Source organism: Leuciscus leuciscus (genome assembly GCF_965113295.1).
Source record: "Leuciscus leuciscus genome assembly, chromosome: 1".
NCBI classification, from domain to species: Eukaryota; Metazoa; Chordata; class Actinopteri; order Cypriniformes; family Leuciscidae; genus Leuciscus; species Leuciscus leuciscus.
This window is the reverse complement of record NC_138725.1, coordinates 50,628,603-50,652,406: the sequence shown is the minus strand read 5'-3', so window position 1 is coordinate 50,652,406 and position 23,804 is coordinate 50,628,603. Positions and strand designations below refer to the sequence as shown.

Sequence of the window (23,804 nt, the reverse complement as noted above, 5' to 3'; positions counted from 1 at the left end):
CATCAGTTTAGAATTATTAGAATCGAAGCTTAAATGAGTCTTGATTGATTAGAAATAGTACATAGAATGGCAGCTGATGGAGTCGAAAGAAAGAAAGAAAGACAAAGAAAGAAAGACAAAGAAAGAAAGAAAGAAAGAAAAAGCTTAAATGAGTCTCAATAAATTAGAAATAGTACATAGAGCGGTATCTGATGGAGTCCAATGACCCTCTCCAACAAACCCTAACCCTATTTCATTATGAGCTCAACAGAGACTTGTGTGATTGGTGGTAATGCTCAACGCTGAAAAAAAAGTATAAAAAGTAATCTTGCATGCCACGTGAGCATCTTTACCTGTAATGCAACACTTTCCTTTAGTTTCACATTTCAGTAAAAGTCGTTATAGTTTTTTACGCATAAGAAAAACAAGACATGTTATTTTAGTAACATGAGAAATCAAAAGGATTAAAAATTAATATCTTACTTACATCGTATACACTTTTCCTCAAGCGACTGGGCAGAATCCAGTCAGAGTGTCTGACTGACTGAGGTGAACAGCACATTGCGTGAAAGCGGCAAAAACTCCCGCGAACTTCGCGAACAAACAAACAACCGATGAAGTTTGTTTCTTCATCGGTAACTAATCTGATTGGTTATTGCATTATGAGCTCAACAGAGACTTGTGTGATTGGTGCTCAACAGAGACTTGTTTGTGATTGGTGCTCAACAGAGACTTGTGTGATTAGTGCTCAACGCTGGGGGAAAAAAAGTATAAAAAGTAATCTTGCATGTGAGCATCTTTAAGCCTTTTCTTATAACGATTTTCTATGGGAGGAAAACGCTTAACGTGTAACTAAACGCGTTGCGTTCATATTCTGGGCTCATCTGATTTTTTATACATAGTAGGGGAGACCGGGGATGGTTGTAACACGGGTCAGTTGTAACAATTCCAATCTGTCCAATCAGGAACTAGTTACAAATCACCTGATTCACTTCGCACATCCTCAGTTTAGTTCTTATTCCACATGTGATAAAGTAGAGCCCTGTGGCAGACACAGCACATGTTAGAGTGGAAAAAACAATTTTGAGATAAGAAAGTTACTTTTTTAACTTTTTTTGTTTTTGTTATGGGAATTTCTGCTTTGTAGTTAAACTCCTCAAACTTTTATTATGGTTATTGTGTGTCTGTGTAGATATTTTCCATGCAAGTTGTTAGTGCTAATGTTTTGCCTGTTAGCTGTAAGGTGAGCTAGTTCATGGCTACATGACTCTGGGTTAGTTGTAACAACAAGACTCTGGGTTAGTTGTAACAACAATGAAACAAAATTTTATTATGGCCAATACTATAGACTTACAGTAACAACCATGCTTACACAAATAGAATGTTCAAGTGTTCAAGTTCATTTTATTATGGTCAATTACTATGACAGAGAAACAACAGAGTCACGCACGCACGCACACTCACACTCACACACACACACACACACACACACACACACACACACACACACACACACACACACACACACACACACACACACACACACACACACACACACACACACACACACACACACAGACACAATGTTCAAGTGTTAAATTTTATTATGGCCATTACTAACACTGGCAGTAACAAACATGCTTACAAACAAGCAATGTTTGTGTTCAAGTTCAATTTATAATGGTCAATTACTATGATTGAGAGTGACAAACACACTGAGACTAAGAGTGATACACACATCAGTTATATTGAAAAGTCAGTGTTGAATAAAAACCTTTCAAAATATTTTTTTTGTCAAAATCCTTATTTCATTATGTTACATATCACCCCGGTGGATATCATAATGTTACATCTCACCCCAGGGTATGTTACAACTAACCCTGACTATGGGGTGAATTGTAACATTTCACTCCTCGTGTTTGAAACTAAACCATGCATTTTCTGTTTGTGTTGCAAAGATAATAGCTATGTCATTTAATAGCAGACACTTGTAACTAGTTTGGATCACATTTTGAACACACTGACTTCAAAGTACTTCAAGTAACAATTTTGACCTTTCTGTCTATAGCTTGAAGTTCAAGCTATAGACAGAAAGGTCAAAATTGTTACAACCATCCCCGGTCTCCGTGATGTGTGCTGATTTTGGTCATGTAATATCACTGTCTTAGTACAGTAAGCCACGTTAAGCCTTTTCTTATAACGGTTTTCTATGGGAGGAAAACGCTTAACGTGTAATTAAACGCGTTGCGTTCATATTCTGGGCTCATCTGATTTTTTATACATAGTATGGTTTATAAATATGACGTGTGCTGATTTTGGTCATGTAATATCACTGTATTAGTATAAGCCACGTTAAGCCTTTTCTTATAACGGTTTTCTATGGGAGGAAAACGCTTAACGTGTAATTAAACGCGTTGCGTTCATATTCTGGGCTCATCTGATTTTTTATACATAGTATAGTGATGTGTGCTGATTTTGGTCATGTAATATCACTGTCTTAGTACAGTAAGCCACGTTAAGCCTTTTCTTATAACGGTTTTCTATGGGAGGAAAACGCTTAACGTGTAATTAAACGCGTTGCGTTCATATTCTGGGCTCATCTGATTTTTTATACATAGTATGGTTTATTAATATGATGTGTGCTGAGTTTGGTAATTTAATATTAATGTCTTAGTACAGTAAGCGTTTTATAATGGTTTTCTATGGGAGAAAAATGCTTAATGTGTAATTAAACGCGTTGCGTTCAATTTCTGGGCTTATCTTATTTTTTATACATAGTATGGTTTATTAATATGATGTGTGCAGAGTTTGGTCATGTAATATCACTGTCTTAGTACAGTAAGCCACGTTAAGCGTTTTCTTATAATGGTTTTCTATGGGAGAAAAATGCTTAATGTGTAATTAAACGCGTTGCGTTCAATTTCTGGGCTTACCTTATTTTTTATACATAGTATGGTTTATAAATATGATGTGTGCAGAGTTTGGTAATTTAATATCACTGTCTTAGTACAGTAAGCCACGTTAAGCGTTTTCTTATACTGGTTTTCTATGGGAGAAAAATGCTTAACGTGCAATTAAACGCGTTGCGTTCATATTCTGGGCTCATCTGATTTTTTATACATAGTATGGTTTATAAATATGACGTGTGCTGATTTTGGTCATGTAATATCACTGTCTTAGTACAGTAAGCCACGTTAAGCCTTTTCTTATAACGGTTTTCTATGGGAGGAAAACGCTTAACGTGTAATTAAACGCGTTGCGTTCATATTCTGGGCTCATCTGATTTTTTATACATAGTATAGTGATGTGTGCTGATTTTGGTCATGTAATATCACTGTCTTATTACAGTAAGCCACGTTAAGCCTTTTCGTACGGTTTTCTATGGGAGGAAAACGCTTAACGTGTAATTAAACGCGTTGCGTTCAATTTCTGGGCTTATCTTATTTTTTCTACATAGTATGGTTTATTAATATGATGTGTGCAGAGTTTGGTCATGTAATATCACTGTCTTAGTACAGTAAGCCACGTTAAGCCTTTTCTTATAACGGTTTTCTATGGGAGGAAAACGCTTAACGTGTAATTAAACGCGTTGCGTTCATATTCTGGGCTCATCTGATTTTTTATACATACTATGGTTTATAAATATGATGTGTACTGAGTTTGGTCCTTTAATATCACTGTCTTAGTACAGTAAGCCACGTTAAGCGTTTTTCACGTTAAGCGTTTTAGAATGTCCCCGATTGGCCGCATTTGAAGGCCGATTGCGTCACCGCGGCGAGACGAAGGACGTCCCAATTCAAAGGCTGCATCCTTGGAAGGTCGCATTTGAAGGCCGATTGCGTCACCGCGGCGCGATGAAGGCTTTCCCAATTCAGTTCTGCCTCCTCCGAAGTCCGTATTTGAAGACCGGTTGCGTCATCGCGACGCGACGAAGGCTACCCTGATTCAAAAGCGACGCCAAATGCGTCCTTCGTTTCCCCGTGAAAGGAAGGATACATAAATGAACACTTAGCGGCCTATCCTACCCTATTCTACCCCATAAGTCATTGCGCGCCGTTGACGACAGCATTTATTTATTTATTTTTAAAGGCGGTCGAGACTAGATCGGTGGTGGACAGCAAATTCACATTTAAATGCACCACCAGTTTCTGCAACGTCGCCCCGACGGTGAACCACACAAAACCCCACCTAGGAACTCAGTTCCAAGGCCGAAACACGGTACTCACTGCACTACTCACTATACTGGACACTGAACCAGTTCCCACTGCCCGAGGGAGATGGTGCCTATTAGAGTGTTGACCTGCAGTACTTCCAGTTCTTCTCGCTATACCCTCACCTACTTCCAGTAAATTAGAAGGTACTACCGCCAGAGGTAAATCCACCTCAACCGCAGTTCCCTCTGTTACCCTGCCGGTCTCCACAATTTGCAGGTCACCCACTGTCTGAGGGGGGGAAGGAACAATGTCCTGTAGCCTCGACCTACCTCTAACTTGTGGTGTCTCTGGCACCAAGACAAACAAATCCTCCTCACACCCTTCTTCCAAAGGCGACACCGATTCAGCCACCGGACTATCAACCAACCCAATCGGCAGATCCTGACAGATCCGAGGCTTCAGCAGCGATCGATGCACATGCTTCACTTTTCCCAGATCTATAATAGGAGCAATGGTATATACCGACCCACCTTCCTTAGGTGCCCTCATTACCTGGTACACCACTGAGCTCCACAGGTCCTGGATTTTACATCTACCCCTCACACTATGATTGCGGAGGTATACCAGCTGACCCTCCTTCAGTGGTGCTTCCTTAACCCGCTGGTCATGCCGGGCCTTTCGCCGACCGGCTGCAGCACCCAAGCGTTCACAAGCACCCTCAAACGCCACCTGCAATCGATCCTGCTGCTCTAGAATCCACCTATTATCCCCGCCAGCTAATGGCTCTTGGACTCTGCCCAGTAAGAAGTCGACCGGAAGTCTGGGTTCCTGCCCAAACATTAGGAAAAATGGGGATTCCCCAGTTGCCTGATGAGGAGTTGTGTTATACGCAAAGAGTACCTGGGGAAGGCAAAATGGCCAATCACCCTTCTTGGAAGGCGGCAACGTGCGCAACAGATCATGCAATGTTCTGTTAAAGCGCTCACACTGGCCGTTTCCAGCCGGGTGATATGGGGTGGTACGTGACTTCTCGACTCCATACAGAGAACAAAGCTGTTGAATAAGGACAGATTCGAAATTCCGACCTTGATCGGAGTGGATGCGCCCTGGCACGCCGAATTTACAAAACCACTCCACTACAAGAACCTGAGCTACAGTCTCTGCCCGTTGGTCTCTAGTGGGTACTGCCAAGGTGTATTTGGTGAAAATATCAGTCATGACCAACACATTCTCAATGCCAGACCTTGAGGGCTCCAACACTGTAAAGTCCAAGGCCACAATGTCGTTCGGCCGTGCAGCCAACAAGTGCCCCATAAAACTACCAGGGGCAGTAGGAACACCTTTAGCACACTGGCACCGCTCACACTCATGACACCAGCGGTCGATATCTGCCGACATCCCAGGCCAGTAGCATCGCTGGCGCACTAGCTGGAATGTACGCTCTACCCCCTGGTGCCCGTGCTGTTGGTGAAGCTGAGTCAAGACATAGTGTTTCATATCTGCCGGCAACAACACCTGGAAGATTTCCTCTCCCCGTCTGAGCGAAACACACGCCGGTAGAGCACTCCATCAGTCTCCACTAGGCGATCCCATTGCCGGAGCAGAATAATTGCCAACCTGGAGAGTTTCTTGTGCTCTTCATGAGTTGGGGGCAACTTACGCCTCCAGAACTCCAACAACTCTCCTATGACTGGGTCTGCTAACTGCTGAGCACCCATGTCGTCATTTGAAGTATCAGGAAATGAGGTCACCTGGTTGACCAAAGTCACCAATCTACCTTGGGCAGCTTGCTGCACCGCCACTGGAACGGCCATACCTGAACACAACTGGGGCACTGCTCCCATACCCGAAAAGTTTTGACGGGACAAGGCGTCAGCATTTCGATTGCTTCTCCCTGACCTATACTTGATCTCAAAATCAAACGAAGCCAATTGGGCAGCCCAGCGCTGCTCCATGGCACCCAATTTTGCAGAAGTCAGGTAGCTAAGGGGGTTGTTATCAGTAAACACCACAGATTTCTGGCCCAGCAAGTACTCTCTAAACTTTTCAGTCATGGCCCACTTGAGCGCCAAAAACTCCAGTTTCATGGAGCTGTAGTTAGATGTATTGCGCTCAGTGGGCCTAAGACTGCGACTGCCATAAGCTATTGGCCGCACCTTGCCTTCTTGCTCCTGTGAAAGGACTGCCCCTAGGCCTTCATGACTGGCATCTACCTCTAAAATGAAAGGTAGTGAAAAGTCAGCGTAGGCGAGCACTGGCGCTGTGGTTAACTTACCTTTCAACCCCTCAAAGCCACACTGACAATCCGAGGACCAAGCTTCGGCAAACTCCTGAACACCCCGCTTCGGGCGCTTTGGACTTGACAGCTGAGCCACCAACCTGTGAAGGGGGGCAGCCAACTTGGCAAACCCCTCCACAAACCGTCGGTAGTAGCTAGCAAAACCCAAAAAGGAACGCAATTCTGCAACACTGGTGGGACAAGGCCATTGTGCAACTGCCTCCACCTTACCGGGGTCAGTAGACACTCCTTCTGAAGAGATGACATGCCCCAAATAATGCACTCTCTTTTGAAAAAAAGCACACTTAGATAGTTTGGCTTTCAATCCTTCAGTCTGCAAGCGGCTCAGGACAACCTCCATCCGAGCAAGATGTTGATCAACCGAGGAGGAAAAGACAATAATATCATCAAGGTATAAAAGGAGGGACTGGCACTGCTGCTCCCCAAACAACCGCTCCATCAATCGTTGGAAGGTGCTTGGGGCATTACACAACCCAAATGGCATCCTGTTCCACTCAAATAGGCCAAACGGGGTGCAAAAAGCTGTTTTAGATTTGTCGCCCTCAGCTACAGGTACCTGATTGTACCCGCTGGCCAGGTCCATGGTAGAAAACCAACGGGCCCCGGCCAGCGAGTCCAAAGTCTCCTCAATACGTGGTAGAGGGAACGCATCCTTCCTAGTCTTTGAATTTAAGCGACGGTAGTCCACACACATGCGCAGACTACCATCCTTCTTTTTGACCAAGACGATAGGCGAATCATAAGGACTACAGCTCTCTCTAATTACCTGAGTTTCCAACAATTGATTGATATGTGCCTTTACCACCTCATACTCGGAAGGAGGGATGCGCCGAAATCGCTGCCTAACAGGGATGTCATCCAACAAGGGGATCTCATGGGATAGCAGATTAGTACATCCCAAATCCCCATCGTTCATAGAGAACACAGGCACATACTTCTCCAGTAATGCCCTGACCTTACCCTGTTCTTCTTCTGACAACACCGATAAATCGAACATAGCTATCTGTTCCTGTACGGTAGGGGAGGCCTGCACAACCTGTGTATTTACCTGGGCCGTGACAGTCTTAACTTCTGTGACCTCTGGGGGCAAACTAATCACATCAACCTTATTCACTGTGCCAATGACGGTGCTAGCGTACAGCATTACATCTACAGTACCAACATTAACTATGGGCACATAGACTGTACCACCGTCCACCCTTAAAAGAGAAGGAGAAGCCAGCAAACCTGCCGGTAGACCAGAAACTGGTGGTTCAAACAGTACTGTGACGCTCGAATATGTCATTGAACAGGTTGCAGCAACAAATTTCATGGTGCCACCTGAGATGCGACACGCCCGACGCCCCCGCACTTTAACTCGCCCCCCACAATCCGAAACCGACTGAACGTCAACCTGATGGCAATATTGTAAAGCCTGAAGAACAGAATTAGGGGCCTGTGATACCACGGGTAGTTTGAAAAGCGCTGTGCCATGCTGGCCAAAGAGCTCCTGGTAGCAGCGGCTCAGGATGTTCATACCCAACACCCCAGGAACAGCTGCACACACACCACCAGGAGGATCTCGGACCACCAGCACACCACAACCCAAAACCACTCTCCCACAGAGCTCCACATCCAATTCCAAATACCCAACATAAGGAATTGAAAGGCCGTTGGCTGCTCGAAGTTGTAACCAATGACACGCTCTAAGCTGTTCCTGACCCCACAACCCAAAATTAGCCACAAACCAACTTTCAGTAATGGTCGACACCATGGAACCTGCTAGTGTCGACGGTGGTTGTAGGTAAGCGAGCTGTGTTTTAATGGGTGATCATTTTGTGGAATTTTCCTATGTATAACTTTTTTAATCATTTTTATCAATTAGTGCAGCTTTGGTGCGGTGCCCTTTGTGCTGCTTAGTGGGTCCGATGACTGTTCACCTCACAGGTAATGTTTATTGTTAAGAGCTTGTGATATGGTGCTGAAATGGCTGTGTGGGGTTAACATTCTTTTCGGATATCAAATAGGCGTGATTCCCTGTATTCCCTGTAAGTGTGCTCCGTAAAATCAAATTCCACGTTGCTTCCTGCCGTTGGGAGCCTCAGGCCTGCCGGTATTTAGTTTTTGTTTCTGTATATTTTTCTTATTGTTTAGTTTAAAGTGGGTTTCAGTGTCCAACATTTTAAAAGTATCTTTCTATTAATAAACATTTGTAATTTTGTATTACTCACGTCTCTTGCCTAATTCTATGAGGGAACCGAACCTGTGTGCTTTGCTCATTGTTTGAGTATTTTCCCTGGGGCTAATCCCTAGGGTGGCGTAGTCGGACTTTCTTTATTAGGGAATAAAAACTTGCTCTTGTGTTTCAAAAATTACACCGCCCCGCCACATAAGTATTATGTTTTCATTTATTTAAATGGCTAGCGAAACCGAGTTAGAGTTTATTATAAACTTCATCTTAACTCCTTCGTCACCATTGCGTGGCTTCATTTGTCAGGTAGTTTGAGGCAAAACTTGTGCTAATATTAGTTTAACGACCTATTTGTAATATTTGCACTAGTCTATCTCACTTGTGTATTAGGCTAAAATAAATATGCTAAAGCAGTAAGCCCACAACAATAAGAAAAGAAGTTGATAAGGCAATGGGGTTTCACTTTTGTGTTTTTGTAGTGCTGTCATGCAAGCTATGTGGTTTTAACCAAATTTGAGTATATAGAAATATGATTTCTTAAGTATTTTGTATGCATGTCTTGATGTGTCATATTTTGCAGTGTTAACAATGCACTTAAGATTGCACCCCTGTGTTAAGCTTTTTTTAGAGCAATTCAGGAGAAAAAAAAACACGTCTTTGCTGAAATGTATTGTGCTGTTGTTGTTAACAAGCCATGGTTAATTTGCTCTGCCCTAAGGATTGCAAGTGTCCTCCTGGGACAGGTGAGGGTGTGAGTGGGAAACCCACTGCTGAAACTCTGCCCTGGTTTGTCCTCAGGGCCCAGTTCAGCAGTGGGTGCCCACGGTGAGGAGGAGCCAGCACCAGCACCACCAGCACCAGCACCAGCACCAAGGCAGAGGCGAGGAGAGTAGGGAGAGGATGGACAGGCTGTTTTCTCTTCTTGAGAAAATGATTGAAAAATATATTTTTTTTCTACATATTCTTTAACTTTTTTATTATTTTTTAAAAAGAAAGAAAATCTGTACATCATTTTTTATGCAACTTTAAATGTGTAAATAAAAGAGAATGAATTGTTCTGGACATTGTTTATTTTTTTGACAGTCATAATTTCTACTTGAAACAAACTCTTGTATACCTTTTTTTTTTCAAATAAAATTGGTAAATGAAAATCATTTGTTCCACGGGCTACATTAAAGTACTTTTTCCAACTATTTACAACATGCGTTAAACATATCAAAATCAACAAACATTTACAGTACATAAAATAAGAAAAAAATGATGTAGACTTTTATTAATAATTCAATAATTCATTACATTTAGGCTATATAGCGCTTTTCTCGGCACTCAAAGCGCTTTACATAGAAGGGGGAGAATATTAGAATTTATTAGAATAATAGTTAGACTTTCAAAAAGAGTAATTTCTGAAAAAAGTACTTTTAATAACAAGTTTTTAGTATCAAGAGTAAAACTAGAGGTATGTATTCTGCAAGGGAAAAAACTCCTTGTCAGGGTTTTTATTATAGTTTGTATTTATATTATGATATTCCTGCATTTTACTTATGAATATTTTCAAGGTTGTTACATTATATACTTTTGTGTAGTTTAATGTAAAATCATATGTGAGGGGAAAAAAGGTACTTCAGTAGGTTTGTGAGGGACCAAGCAGTCAAGGGCAAAGGACACAGGATTTCCAACCAAAAATGATTTATTAAATACAAAAACAAAGTTACAAATTAAATAGTTTGAAAAACTGAACAAAATAAAGTCAGGTCTGGGCCCATAAAAAGGATCAACTGAACAGAACCAAACTTAACAGTAATCAAACCAACTAACAAAACAACATGACCTCCCAAATGACACACATGGGAAACTTATATACACACAGGACTAGTCCATTAGACATACACAGGGAACACCACAAATATCACTTAACACAATTACAATAAATAAAGTAATTAACTTCAGAAATATCAAGAAATGGGCCATAAACAAAATAATGTACCCAAATAACTATAGCCAACAAAATATAAATAGAATTATAATAAACAAAACAAACATACAGTCAATCATACACCCCCCAACTAATTGGCAACATGGATTAGCCCAACAGAACAAAATGGCAGCAACTGACGCCAGCCGGTCCTTTATTGGAATAGACCTCCACCGGAGCGCAGCGTCCCAGACAACGCCAAACCTCCGCTCTTCCCACGTAAGCAACTTATGCCTGGCTCACACTACAGGAGTTTTAAAATCCTAACCGATTTTGAAATCTGGTTGCAGCACACACTTAAGGAGAATCTTTGCAGATTTTCGTCCCTCAAATCTTAAACATGCTCACACTACAAGGTTTGAAAATCGCGGTGCACCACACACTACAAAATGTTATTAAGATTATCGTGCCAGAGGAAGCGCCTCACGTGATCTCACGCAGCAGATCTGAAGTGGAAAAGCATGGAAACATATGGGACATGCATTGCCATGAGACACACACACACACACACACACACACACACACACACACACACACACACACACACACACACACACACACACACACACACACACACACACACACACACACACACACGCACAGAGACTTTGAACCTACCGGTACTTTGAGTTAAGAGCTTAGATCGGGCCCAAAAAAATCAAGCCCGACCCTACCCGAGCCCATATTACAAAAATTGGCCACTTAATATTTAATATTCAATTATTTTAATTGTCACAATTAAAGTATTAATTTTATTAAATTGACCAAGCACAGCATTCAGCATTCAATCAAATATTGATTAAAGATTTATTATTATTAGGCTAATAATGTTATTTCAACATAATATCTCGTTATTTCGACAACAAGCGTGCAACAAGCGTGCAACAAGCTAGATGTGCATTTGTAAATCCGGTGACGCGTGCATTGATTTTATTAATAAACTAGTGTTTTCTGTCGGCTGCAAAGATGAAGTTGACGATCGCCATCTCCGTAGTGAACGCGCCTATAGAGAGAAATGCACATGGATTACATAATCAGAGAGTAGCCTATTTCTTTTCGTTTTGAATTGTTTCGTTTAAAGACATTTAAAGATTCGATGTATTTCTCATGTCTGTGAGGCATACACTGAGTTTCGGTTAATTTATGATGAGATGCGCTCCAGTTCACGAGCAATGCAAGTGACAGCGCAGGCGCCTCTATGTCATGTTGCATGATTATTGTCTGCTATATTTGCTTCCAGGCAATTGGCAATTGGCAATTGGTTGATAAAAAAATTATATAAATTAAGAAACAATTTATACAAAACGAAATTCACTTTAAAGAAAGGCTTTCTACAAAGCAAAACGTAATGAAGTGGTCAAAATCATGTCTGACCCACTCTATGTCTCCCGATACATTGCACATCATATCTTACTCGTGCTGTTCACTTTTCATAATCAACATAGCCTAAATGGAAAAAAAATAACATTATAATATTTTAACAAATAGCACAAAAAAACACAAGCATTTTTGGGGGCGGCCACAGCCCCCTGGCCGCCCAAAACGACGGGTGTGCCTTCATATCAAGTCATATTGGTGAAAAGGTAGCCCTGACCAAGGAAAGCGAAATCTTTCAAAAATCATCCTTTTAAGGATATTTCTCATGAATGGCGTCAGCGCTGGTCAATACAATAAATCAATGCCGGCGTTGATCATGGAGTGACGCATCAGCTTTAGCGTTGTCCTGCTCAGAGTCTTGTAAAGTGAAGCTCAAAGTTTAAATTAAATATTAAAATAATTAACAGCTTGTTTCATTACATCTAGCACCTATCTGTGAATGCATCCGCATTTTTACATTTCCGTTGAAAGAACAGTTTAATGACTGAGTGACAGTCTCTAATGCGCAGAGACTTTCAATGTCAATACTGGTAAAAATATCAGCAGAAAGCCTCTCGTAAAGTGAGATTCAAGGAATTAACTGTTATATAACAATGGTCTAACAAGCTCATTGTCATGTTTATGTTGTGTTTATTATATTATGTGGACCCCCGACCCTTATTTTGACGTGTTGTATCTTCATTTTAATCCACTTCGTTTTAACGCGCTTTTTACTTTCGGTTTCATGAACATGTACTCGTCTTTGTGCCTGCTGACCACAGCGTAACACTCATTTATTTAGCAATAAATAAATGGAGATAAAAACGCGCGAGTTGAGTCACTCAAAATTATCTCAAGGGAAATTCCTTCAGCACGACAGCCCTACTTGTTTCCTGGCTATTTTGACAGCACTGACGTAATCACAGACTTGCTCATCCCGATTTAAAATCTTAAATATCAAACATGTTTGATATGATCGGGGCGAGCCCGATTTGTGTGAGAGCAGATCGGCAGGTGCAAGATTCGATCTGTGAACACCTCACATTACCAGATAATCTGCGCCGAACATCGGAACCGATCAAGGTCCTCGACAAGATTTTTTCTCCGATTCTCGGGAGGGGGAAATCGGGCATAAATCGGCCTAAAACTCCTGTAGTGTGAGCCAGGCATTAGACTCAAAAGAAATAAACATTAACACAATATACCACTAATAACTAGAAAGTGAGTGTGCACCCAACCTAGTCATGTATGGTAAAAGTGTAAATTATAAATAAAGTGGGTAAAATGAACCAAATCTGTGTGTGTCTTTATTATGAAATATATAGGATGATCTGCAACAAAAGATTTAATTATAAAATGTAATAAAGGACAATCAAAATAACATGTAAACAAACAAAAGGGGAAAAGGCATGTCAGTGTGTGTGGTTTAGTTACCGCCTTGCTGTGTGGCCACGTCGTCGGCCATCACAAGGTTACTTCACATTTGTACGTGAATATTTAATGAAATATGCAGCTCCGAAAATTAAAGTCTCATAAGTTTGATATGTCCCATATCAAAGGGCACATCTGAAGCGCTCGGACCGGTCTAGCCTACAATGACTGTTCTTGTCGCCTGGCAACCGTGACAGCTGCCGATGACGAGCGCGAGAAATACTGGACTTGTTTATATTCAATTGGGTTTTATATTCAAACAGGGCTAAACCAAAAATACATGACCTGGCAGCGCCGGGGCTGAAACATCCTCACCATGTCCTCCAGTAAAATATAAAACATAAAAATGACAATAGCCAATTCTGGCTCCATAGCTGTTTACTCAAGTAGGCTATATCAAATGAATTATCAGGATGGCAGCTGTCCTCTCGCACCGTTGAGGAGCGGTGATCAGAAACACCTGGTTGCAATTAGGAAATCCTATGACGGCTACATGATGCGTCCTTCGGAGGACGCAAAGGCTGCATCCTTGAAGTCTTCAGTCCTTCGAAGGATGCAGCCTTCACATTGGGACACAGCTATAGTTCCTACATGACGTCACAACATACGGGCATTTGCCGACCCGGCGCCATTTCTGTGGGCATGCTGTGGGCAGAACTGAGAACATTGGAAGAAGAAGCTGAAAAGAGTTAATTTCTTGATAAAAAGTGAAAATGGTCATCTCCTGCTGGGTCAATGGATGTTCAAATCGTGCCGGAGGTTCAGTTAAATTTGGATTTTACAGGATATCCGTCATTAGACTTCATGAATGTGACGTTAAGCGTCAGAACAACGATGGAGGTTATGGCTGGCGAGGATAAACAGGAAAGAAACTCCCTCAAAACACGCAAGAATTTGTTGTGTTTTATTGCGAGTGTACACAAATATAAGTTAACACTTTGCAGTTTGAATGATGTCCTGTATACAAAATGACGAGGTATTAAAAACATACAAAAACAACATTGTTTCCACTGTTCGATCGCGCCCGCGACTCTCTCTTTCACTCTGCCACACGCACACACACATTCCAGCCTTGCAATCTCAGATTATGTCCCTAAAGAACCCGCGTATAAAGTAGTTCCGCATTAACCGTTACATTAATTAATTAATTTGCACGCGAGTTTTGTTTATTTTCATGCCGTGTATTCATATTCATGCGCATATTTCCAGGCTCGGAATTGCTCACGTGTTAAAACTCCTAGCCAATACCAGATAATGGTACACATGGATAATACTGTATCTGAGGCAAAGCTGCAAAATCAGTGCTCAGTTTAGCGCATACGGATCCACACCATTTATGACTGAAATGTTCGCATTGTACCTCTCTCTGTCTTGTGTTAATAGAGTCTCTTTATAATCTCTGTCACTTTGTCTCTTCATGATTTTCGTAACATTATAAATAGAAAGAAATATTCGAAATTTGCTTGTAAAACTCTATACTGTCTATGTTAAAACTTTGTAAACACAGCAGCTTATGCCCTCAAAGATGGCGTCTCCGGGGAGGTCACGTGACATTAATTGGCCTGTGGGTGTCCCAATGTGAAGGCTGCATCCTCCGAAGGCCGTATTTGAAGGCCGATTGGCCGCATTTGAAGGCCGATTGCGTCACAGCGGCGCGACGAAGGACGTCCCAATTCAAAGGCTGCATCCTTGGAAGGTCGCATTTGAAGGCCGATTGCGTCACCGTGGCGCGATGAAGGCTGTCCCAATTCAGTTCTGCATCCTCCGAAGGCCGTATTCGAAAGCCGGTTGCGTCATCGTGACGCGACGAAGGCTACCCTGATTCAAAAGCGATGCCAAATGCGCCCTTCGTTTCCTCGTGAAAGGAAGGATACATAAATGGACACTTAACGGCCTATCCTACCCATAGACAGTATATAAACTGGACACAGCGACCCCATTGGAACTCAATTGAGACAAGTGAAGCCCATTTATAGCGATTTTTAGCACTTCCGTTTCTGACGCACAGACTCAAACCGAGCAAAGCGTTACACAGACCACGTGAGCAACCCGTCTGTCTTCTAGTAGCTGTGCCAAGAGAAATCTAAATCATTCCCTTCCGAATCTTGCAGAGATGGAGAGCGTGAGGAGGAGCTGTCCATGAGCTGGAGCAGGAGAAACTTTTGCTAAGTATTCTGATTAATTATATTGTAATTTTGCCTCCACGTCCCCCCGATCGCCCGCGAGCTTCTCCTCCTGTCCATACGGTAATCTCTCTACTGTGCGACAGAGAGTCGCGTGTTATGACGCAATCGTTAGCCTATTTTTTAAAAAACTGATTCTACGGGGCCATAACATAAGCTACAAGGTAATGGAGCATTTTATACATTGTCGTGTTTCTTTAGAAATAAATAATGGACAAATGGAGTCTTCAAACGCCTCAGATGTAAAGTTATTCACTGTCAAAGTGACGCCAAAATGAATGGGAGTCAATGGGATGCTAACAGCAGGTGAAGTTCTGCTACAAGATGGTAGCACGCGGCCGGCTTCAACTTCCGGTCGACTTCCTTGCCGCCTGTATTCTACCCCATAACTCATTGCGCGCCGGTGACGACAGCATTTATTTATTTATTTTTAAAGGAGGCCGAGACTAGAGATCGGTGGTGGACAGCAAATTCACATTTAAATGTAAGTATTATGTTTTCATTTACTTAAATAGCTAGCGAAACCGAGTTAAAGTTTATTATAAACTTCATCTTAACTCCTTCGTCACCATTGCGTGGCTTCATTTGTCAGGTAGTTTGAGGCAAAACTTGTGCTAATATTAGTTTAACGACCTATTTGTAATATTTGCACTAGTCTATCTCACTTGTGTATTATAAGAAATATCACTCACCCTATAAAGCCCACAACAATAAGAAAAACAGTTGATAAGGCAATGGGGTTTCACTTTTATGTGTTTTTGTAGTGCTGTCATGAAAGCTATGTGGTTTTAACCAAATTTGAGTATATAGAAATATGATTTCTTAAGTATTTTGTATGCATGTCTTGATGTGTCATATTTTGCAGTGTTAACAATGCACTTAAGATTGCACCCATGTGTTAAGCTTTTTTTAGAGCAATTCAAAAAAATAAAAATAAAATACTAAGTACGAAAGTTAATACACACATCTTTGCTGAAATGTATTGTGCTGTTGTTGTTAACAAGCCATGGTTCATTTGCTCTGCCCTTAGGATTGCAAGTGTCCTGGGACAGGTGAGGGTGTGAGTGGGAAACCCACTGCTGAAACTTGGCCCTGGTTTGTCCTCAGGGCCGAGTTCAGCAGTGGGTGCCCACGGTGAGGAGGAGCCAGCACCAGCAGCACCAACACGAAGGCAGAGGAGAGGAGGGAGAGGATGGACAGGCTGTTTTCTCTTCTTGAGAAAATGATTGAAAAATATATATTTTTTCTACATATTCTTGTTTAACTTTTTTCCCTTTTATTTTTTAAAAGGAAAGAAAAAATCTGTACATTTATTTTTATGCAACTTTAAATGTGTAAATAAAAGAGAATGAATTGTTCTGGACATTGTTTATTTTTTTGACAGTCATAATTTATATATGAAACAAACTCTTGTATACCTTTTTTTTTTTCAAATAAAATTGGTAAATGAAAATCATTTGTTCCACGGGCTACATTAAAGTACTTTTTGCAACTATTAACAACATACGTTAAACATATCAAAATCAACAAACATTTACAGTATATAAAATAAGAAAAAAATGATGTAGACTTTTATTGAGCTGAGCAGGGAGACCCTGGAGCTGCTGGAGTGGAATGGGCTGCCCCTGGTAAGGCCTCTCTGCTGGTGGGACATCATCTGGGACGCTCTCCAGAGTGTTTGAGTGCATCTTTCCACTATCCACTAAGTTGTCTACCAACAGGTTTGCAGGGCTGACTCAGTCAACGGCTGCCATGTCACTGAGGTCTTTTTTTCTTTTTGCAAAAAGAGTAATTTCTGAAAAAAGTACTTTTAATAACAAGTTTTTAGTATCAAGAGTAAAACTAAAGGTATGTATTCTGCAGGGGAAAAAAACTCCTTGTCAGGGTTTTTATTATAGTTTTGTATTTATATTATGCTACTACTGCATTTTACTTCTGAATATTTTCAAGGTTGTTACATTATATACTTTTGTATAGTTTAATGTAAAATCATATGTGAGGGAAAACAGGTTCAGTAGGTTACTTCACATTTGTACGTGGATATTTAATGATATATGCAGTTCCGAAAATTAAAGTAACAAAATGTAGGTCTGTTGTCACTATATTAACAAATTGTTGCTAACTACAGCTGCGTCCCATATCAAAGGGCGCATCTGAAGCGCTCGGACCGGTCTAGCCTACAAGGACTGTTCTTGTCGCCTGGCAACCGTGACAGCCGCCTATGACGAGCGGGAGAAATACTGGACTTTTTTATATTCAATTGGGTTTTATATTCAAACAGGGCTAAACCGAAAATACATGATCCGGCAGTGCTGGGGCTGAAACATCCTCACCATGTCCTCCAGTAAAATATAAAACATAAAAATGACAATAGCCAATTCTGGCTCTATCTGTTTACTCAATTAGGCTAACGTTATATCAAATGAATTATCAGGATGGCAGCTGTCCTCTCGCACCGTTGAGGAGCGGTGATCAGAAACACCTGGTTGCGCAATTAGGAAATCCTATGAAGGCTACATGGTGCGTCCTTCGGAGGACGCATAGGCTGCATCCTTGAAGTCTTCAGTCCTTCGGAGGATGCAGCCTTCACATTGGGACACAGCTATCGTATAAGCAACTTTGGCCGCGTCATCTGTGTGTGTAATGGCGCTTGCGTCTCAAACTTTTCGCGCCGATCAGGTTCTAGTTCCCACAATGCAACGCGTAATTCAAAATACGGGTAAAAGTCCTGTAAAAGACAAATACGGAAAATTCCTTCAAATTAATATGGTACATTGTACCGTATTTTTACGGAATTTTTTTACAGTGTGGGACCAACTCCAAATTTTCACTATTCTCATTAGACTCATTTTTCGCCGATTCTAACTGTTCAATGTCATATGTTCTTCAACGACAATTTTTCATTTCTTGTTTTAACTGCAGACTCTTCATTTACACCAGCATCAGTTGAAACTAATTTATCCGCATCATTAGAATGAACCACTTCACGCTGTACACCCGAAGGCCCGGGTTTATTGAAATTCGCGTTACTTGTCGGACAAGCACGAATCTGATTACCCGTCTTTCCACATCCAAAACATCTCATAGAGTCAGTCGACACAAACACTGTATAATCAAATTCATCTATTCTGAATTTTAAATTCCAATCAAGTTCGTTCTCATTGTTTAAAACCATGTAGGCCTATGTAAACCTTCTTAATGAAACGACATGTTCAACAGTTCCGATTTACTGGCGATTGCGATCTTCTTAACAGGTGAAACTTCTAAGCTAGTGTAGTACCCTTACCGCCTGATGAGGGGAAATAGATGAATAAATTAACACAGACACAGAGCTGCTGCTGCTGCATATCATCAAAGTCTGTATTGTTTTTTTATACAATGTAAAACAGTTCAATCACTCTTATGTCAATCAATGACAGCGCATCATTTCAAGAGTAGTAATCACAAAATATAGAACAGAACTACATATACATACAGTATTTTCCCTTTACTGCTGTGTCTACAGATTAAGCATTATGTACTATGAGATATTCACTGATAACATTTATGACATTTTCCATGTGAATAAATCCTAAAAATGTGTTCATGTTTGCCAGAATTATTCTTTCTGATACACTTTTTAGTACAGACACTCATTTTCACAGTTATTTGGCACTTACAACTTACTCATTGTATTATTTCACCAAAACACATGTTATTTGTGGACTTTACTCTAATATTGCGTATTTTCTCTGAGACCGCATGGTCTCCATCACTAGCATGGAAATGTGTAACTAGCACGCGTGACGCAGCACACAGACGTGACTTGAAGCGAACTTTTACATGTCCGTAATAACAGTAAACTTAAACACTTTAAACAATGTGGTTAACATTTCTTAAACTCTTACATATTAAAAACATACTCTTATTGTTCTCTTACGAGAGTCCTCTCGTACTGCGTTTTTATCAAAACGCTACAGGAAAAGTCTCTTTTCACGAAATACTGAAGCAAAAAATTATCCTTAATTTTCATACATGTAAAGCGCGTTGCAGCAGTAGTCAGCTATGGCGAGACGGCTTGCTCGCTCATTGGCTGCTCTGCGGCAACTGCATAAGCCTATCGAGCGAGGCCTGAGGTGACGTCGAAACGGGTGTGGCTAACCTCTATAAAAGGAGCTCGAAAAGGCTGATTCACTTGATTTTCATCTCTTCAGCGAAGCTCACGCATCGCTGGATCACGAGGAAGCACGCGTCGTCTGATGCAAGCACTTCAGAGGGACGAGCCCTCGAAGCAGCTGGCCAACGCCGCCTTCTACCGCCGTACCTGCTGCGCTTTCCGACGCCATATCCTTTACATTCTTGTTCTTGTGTGTGTGTGTGTGTGTGTTCGCTTTGCAACACTCACCCCTAAAAGAGCTGCGTCTTTTTCAAGATGCCTTCTCATGCAGCGCTCGCGCTCGCTGACGGCGAAACGCCTTCACTCCGAGCCAATTGCCTACGGTGACTCTGAGGACTCGCCGGGCATCCTTTCCGAGGCTGCCCTTCCTGGAAGCGGATGGCGGGATTAGTTTTTCTTTACGTTACAAGAAAAGCTACCCTGCCTCTGCACGCGTCATTTACCGGCGAAGGAGAAAAGAGCGTTCTTAGTCCCACCGTTGGTCGGTCTGACCTCTTTTCTCTCACATTTCTCAGTTCCCTGTTCGGCGACTGGAAATATTATTGCAGCAAGTGAGTCTGTTATAACACGCTTGCCTGCCAGCAAACGCCGAAGAATACATGTTGACGCCGCTTTCAAAAGCCTGTATCCCCCTGTGGCTCAGTGGTGGAATTATAGGTTTTCCACATGGGAGACCGGAGTTCGAATCCCGGTCTAGCGGCGATCTTTGCTCTGTCAGTCCCCTGAAGGCGACTGCAGAGATGCATTTTGCAGCCAGCGAGCGCGTAGTACCCGCTTGCCTGCAACCGAACACCGTTTCTACGGTTCCCGTGCGTCACTGGCGAAAGGAGAATGGAGTGTTTTCAGCCCCGCTGAAGCTGGGCGATATCCACTCTTCTCACATTCTGGCATTTTGCAGGCGTCTGAAAATGCAAATCACTCTGTTTGTTCCCCGAGAGGCAACTGCAGACGTGTTTTTTGCTGCCCACGAGCACGTGGTACATGCCTGCAAGCAAACGCCAGTGTGGATAATACTCGCGCTGACTTTGTCTATGTATCTTCACTGTGGTCCAGTGGTAGATTCTTAGGCTTTCGCGCGGGGGATCCGAGTTCGAATCCCGGGTCTACCGGCAGAAAATATTTATGCCGCCGAATGCAAATCACTCTGATTGTTCCCCGAGAGGCAACTGCAGACGTGTTTTTTTTGCTGCCCACGAGCACGTGGTACATGCCTGCAAGCAAACGCAGTGTGGATAATGCTCGCGCTGACTTTGTCTATGTATTGTCACTGTGGCCGAAGTCCCGGCCACGGCCGATGATGCTATATGTGTAGAGAAGATGCCCACTGCCTAGTGCCCATCCCTACACACTAGCACAGCCCTTCACACAGGGCCCGCGCTCATATATTCGACTTGGGTCGATCACGCACACAACATAGTGAACGTGCCCACTGCCTAGTGCCCACAAACACTATGTTCTGCATGCCTTGTGGTTTCTGTAAAGACGAAACCTGTGTGCATTCACTCTGCTCAGGCAGACAGTGCACTCGTTGCAGTAACTGTGCCCGCTCTCCCGCGCCCACACTTACTCACGGCCATTATATGTCCTACGGGACTCGCCCAGCCCTCCTTTGCTCGGTTAAACACCGCAGCGGGGTCGAGCGCAGGCATTCTGTCCACTGTGATCAGCGCGCTTCCCCCTAGGGCTCGCGCACATAAAATCAACTCAGGTCGATTGCGCTTCCAACATAGTAAAAGTGCCCACTTCCCAGTGCCCACGAACACTATGTCTCACAGATCACAGGCTCTCTGTAAAAACGGGACCTGTGCGCGCTCGCTCTGCTCAGGCAGGCAGCGCGTCCAAAGCAGTGAATGTGCCCGTTTCCCGCCCACATTTACTCGCAGACAGCATGAGTCCCACGAGACTTTCTCAGCCCTCCCTCACTCAGTTAAGCACTGTAGTAGGGTCGAGGACGAGCGTTCTGCCCGCTGTAATAAGCGCGCTCCCCGCCTCGAATGTCACAGGCGTAACGCCTATGTTATTGCGCCCCGAAGCACCTCTGTTGCAGAACAGAGCGTGCTTCGCATCCAACCCTTAGCCAGCCATGCAGAGGCATGGGCAGCGCTTCCAGGGGTTTCGGACTGGGTGCTAGACATTATAAACAGAGGCTTCTCGCTACAGTTTTGTCGACGCCCTCCCCGCTTCACAGAGCGCGTCGAAACTACGGTGACTTTAGGAGTAGCACACCTACTTCGCGCCGAAATATCAAAACTGATGAGCAAAGGGGCGATAGAGCATGTATCCCAAGCTCAAAGCGAAGGGGGGCTATACAGCAGATACTTTCTTGTCCCCAAAAAGGACGGTGGTATCAGACCCATACTGGATCTAAGACGGCTGAACAGAGCATTAGTGAAACGCAGTTTCAAAATGCTCACGACCAGCAAAATTCTCGCGCATGTTCGCCGAGAAGACTGGTTCATGTCGATAGATCTGAAGGACGCGTATTTTCAAATACAGATAGCGTCATATCACAGGCGATACTTGAGATTCGCCTTCGAGGGTCAGACATACCAGTATACAGTCCTGCCCTTCGGCTTGTCCCTGGCACCTCGTACATTTACGAAATGCATGGACGCAGCGCTCGCTCCTCTCAGACTCAGAGGCATGCGAGTGCTGAACTATTTGGATGACTGGTTGATCCTAGCTCAATCACGATCTCAGCTCGTGGAGCACAGAACCATTTTACTCGATCACCTCGAGAATCTTGGTATCACGGTCAATTGGGCGAAGAGTTCACTGAACCCCAGTCAAACGATTTCGTTTCTGGGTATCGTTCTGGACTCGCAGTCTATGACGGCGCGGCTGTCGCCACAGCGCGTGCTGCACATTCAGCGCGCGGCGAGGTCTTTCCGCCGCGGCGTTTTCACCCCGCTCAGGAAGTTTCAAAGGATGCTGGGTCTCATGGCCTCAGCATCATCAGTTCTCCAGCTGGGCTTGCTCCGCATGCGCCCGCTGCAGTTCTGGTTGAAAGCGCGAGTACCGCGCGGAGCGTGGGTGTCCGGCCGGTTACGCCTCAAGGTCAATCAAAGCTGTGTGACAGCCCTGATACCTTGGTTGGCGGACGGCTGGTACCAATCAGGTGTAAGCCTGGGGACTTCCTCGAGAGTGAGGATGGTGTCGACAGACGCATCCACCTCGGGATGGGGAGCGCTGCTCGAGGGCAGACCGTTCTTCGGCCTGTGGTCGGAGCGAGAAAAGCTCCAACACATCAACTGCCTGGAAATGCTGGCAGTGCACAACGCGCTGACGCGTTTTTGTCCCCATATCAAGGACCAACACGTCGTAGTCCGTTTGGACAACACGGCCGTGGTGTCCTATATAAATCGCCAGGGCGGTCTGAAATCCACATCCCTGTACAGGCTGGAGAAACGCCTCCTAATATGGGCTCAGCACAATTTGCGCTCGCTGAGGGCAGTGCATGTGCCTGGGCTCCAGAATGTGGGCCCAGACAGACTGTCCAGGAACAACATTCCCCTGGGCGAATGGTCTCTACACCCACAAACAGTCCGGCTGTTGTGGGAGAGATTCGGCAGAGCGGAGGTGGACCTATTCGCGTCCCGCGAAAACGCTCATTGCCCCGTGTTCTTTTCCAAGAACGACAGCGCGCTGTCCTAGATGTGGCCGCGCTGCCCGCTATACGCTTTCCCCCCCGTCTCCCTCCTGCCACAGGTGTTAGAGCGGGTCAGGGAAACAGAATGCCCAGTGCTGCTTGTAGCACCGTTCTGGAGGAACCAAGCATGGTTTCCAGTCCTGATGCAGCTAGCAGATTTCGCTCCATGGCCAGTGCCATTGAGGAGAGATCTCCTCTCGCAGGCCGGGGGCTCGATTTGGCACCCACACCCGGAGCTGTGGTCCCTTCATGCGTGGGCGCTCAACGGATATCCGTTGACCTCGCAGAGGGAGTGATAAATACCATCACTCAGGCCAGAGCGCCGTCGACTCGGCGGCTTTATGCCTCAAAAGTGGTCGGTTTTCTCCGGCTGGTGTACAGCTCGGAGCCTATCACCTCTCGATTGGGAGGTGACGGAGGTTCTCTCCTTCCTACAGGAGCTGTTGGATAAGGGC

At 43.6% G+C, this 23,804-nt stretch overlaps 1 long non-coding RNA gene and 1 gene segment (V, D, J or C); one reads left to right on the top strand and one right to left on the bottom strand.

The window, feature by feature from the left end:
• The window catches only part of LOC309475875 (Ig mu chain C region membrane-bound form-like), a 178,512-nt gene that overhangs the window by 38,545 nt on the left and 116,163 nt on the right, over positions 1 to 23,804 (bottom strand).
• Positions 3,873 to 17,057, top strand: LOC309476304. Its single transcript, XR_014198006.1, has 2 exons — positions 3,873 to 4,071; positions 15,984 to 17,057. It is a non-coding gene; the product is annotated as an uncharacterized lncRNA (long non-coding RNA).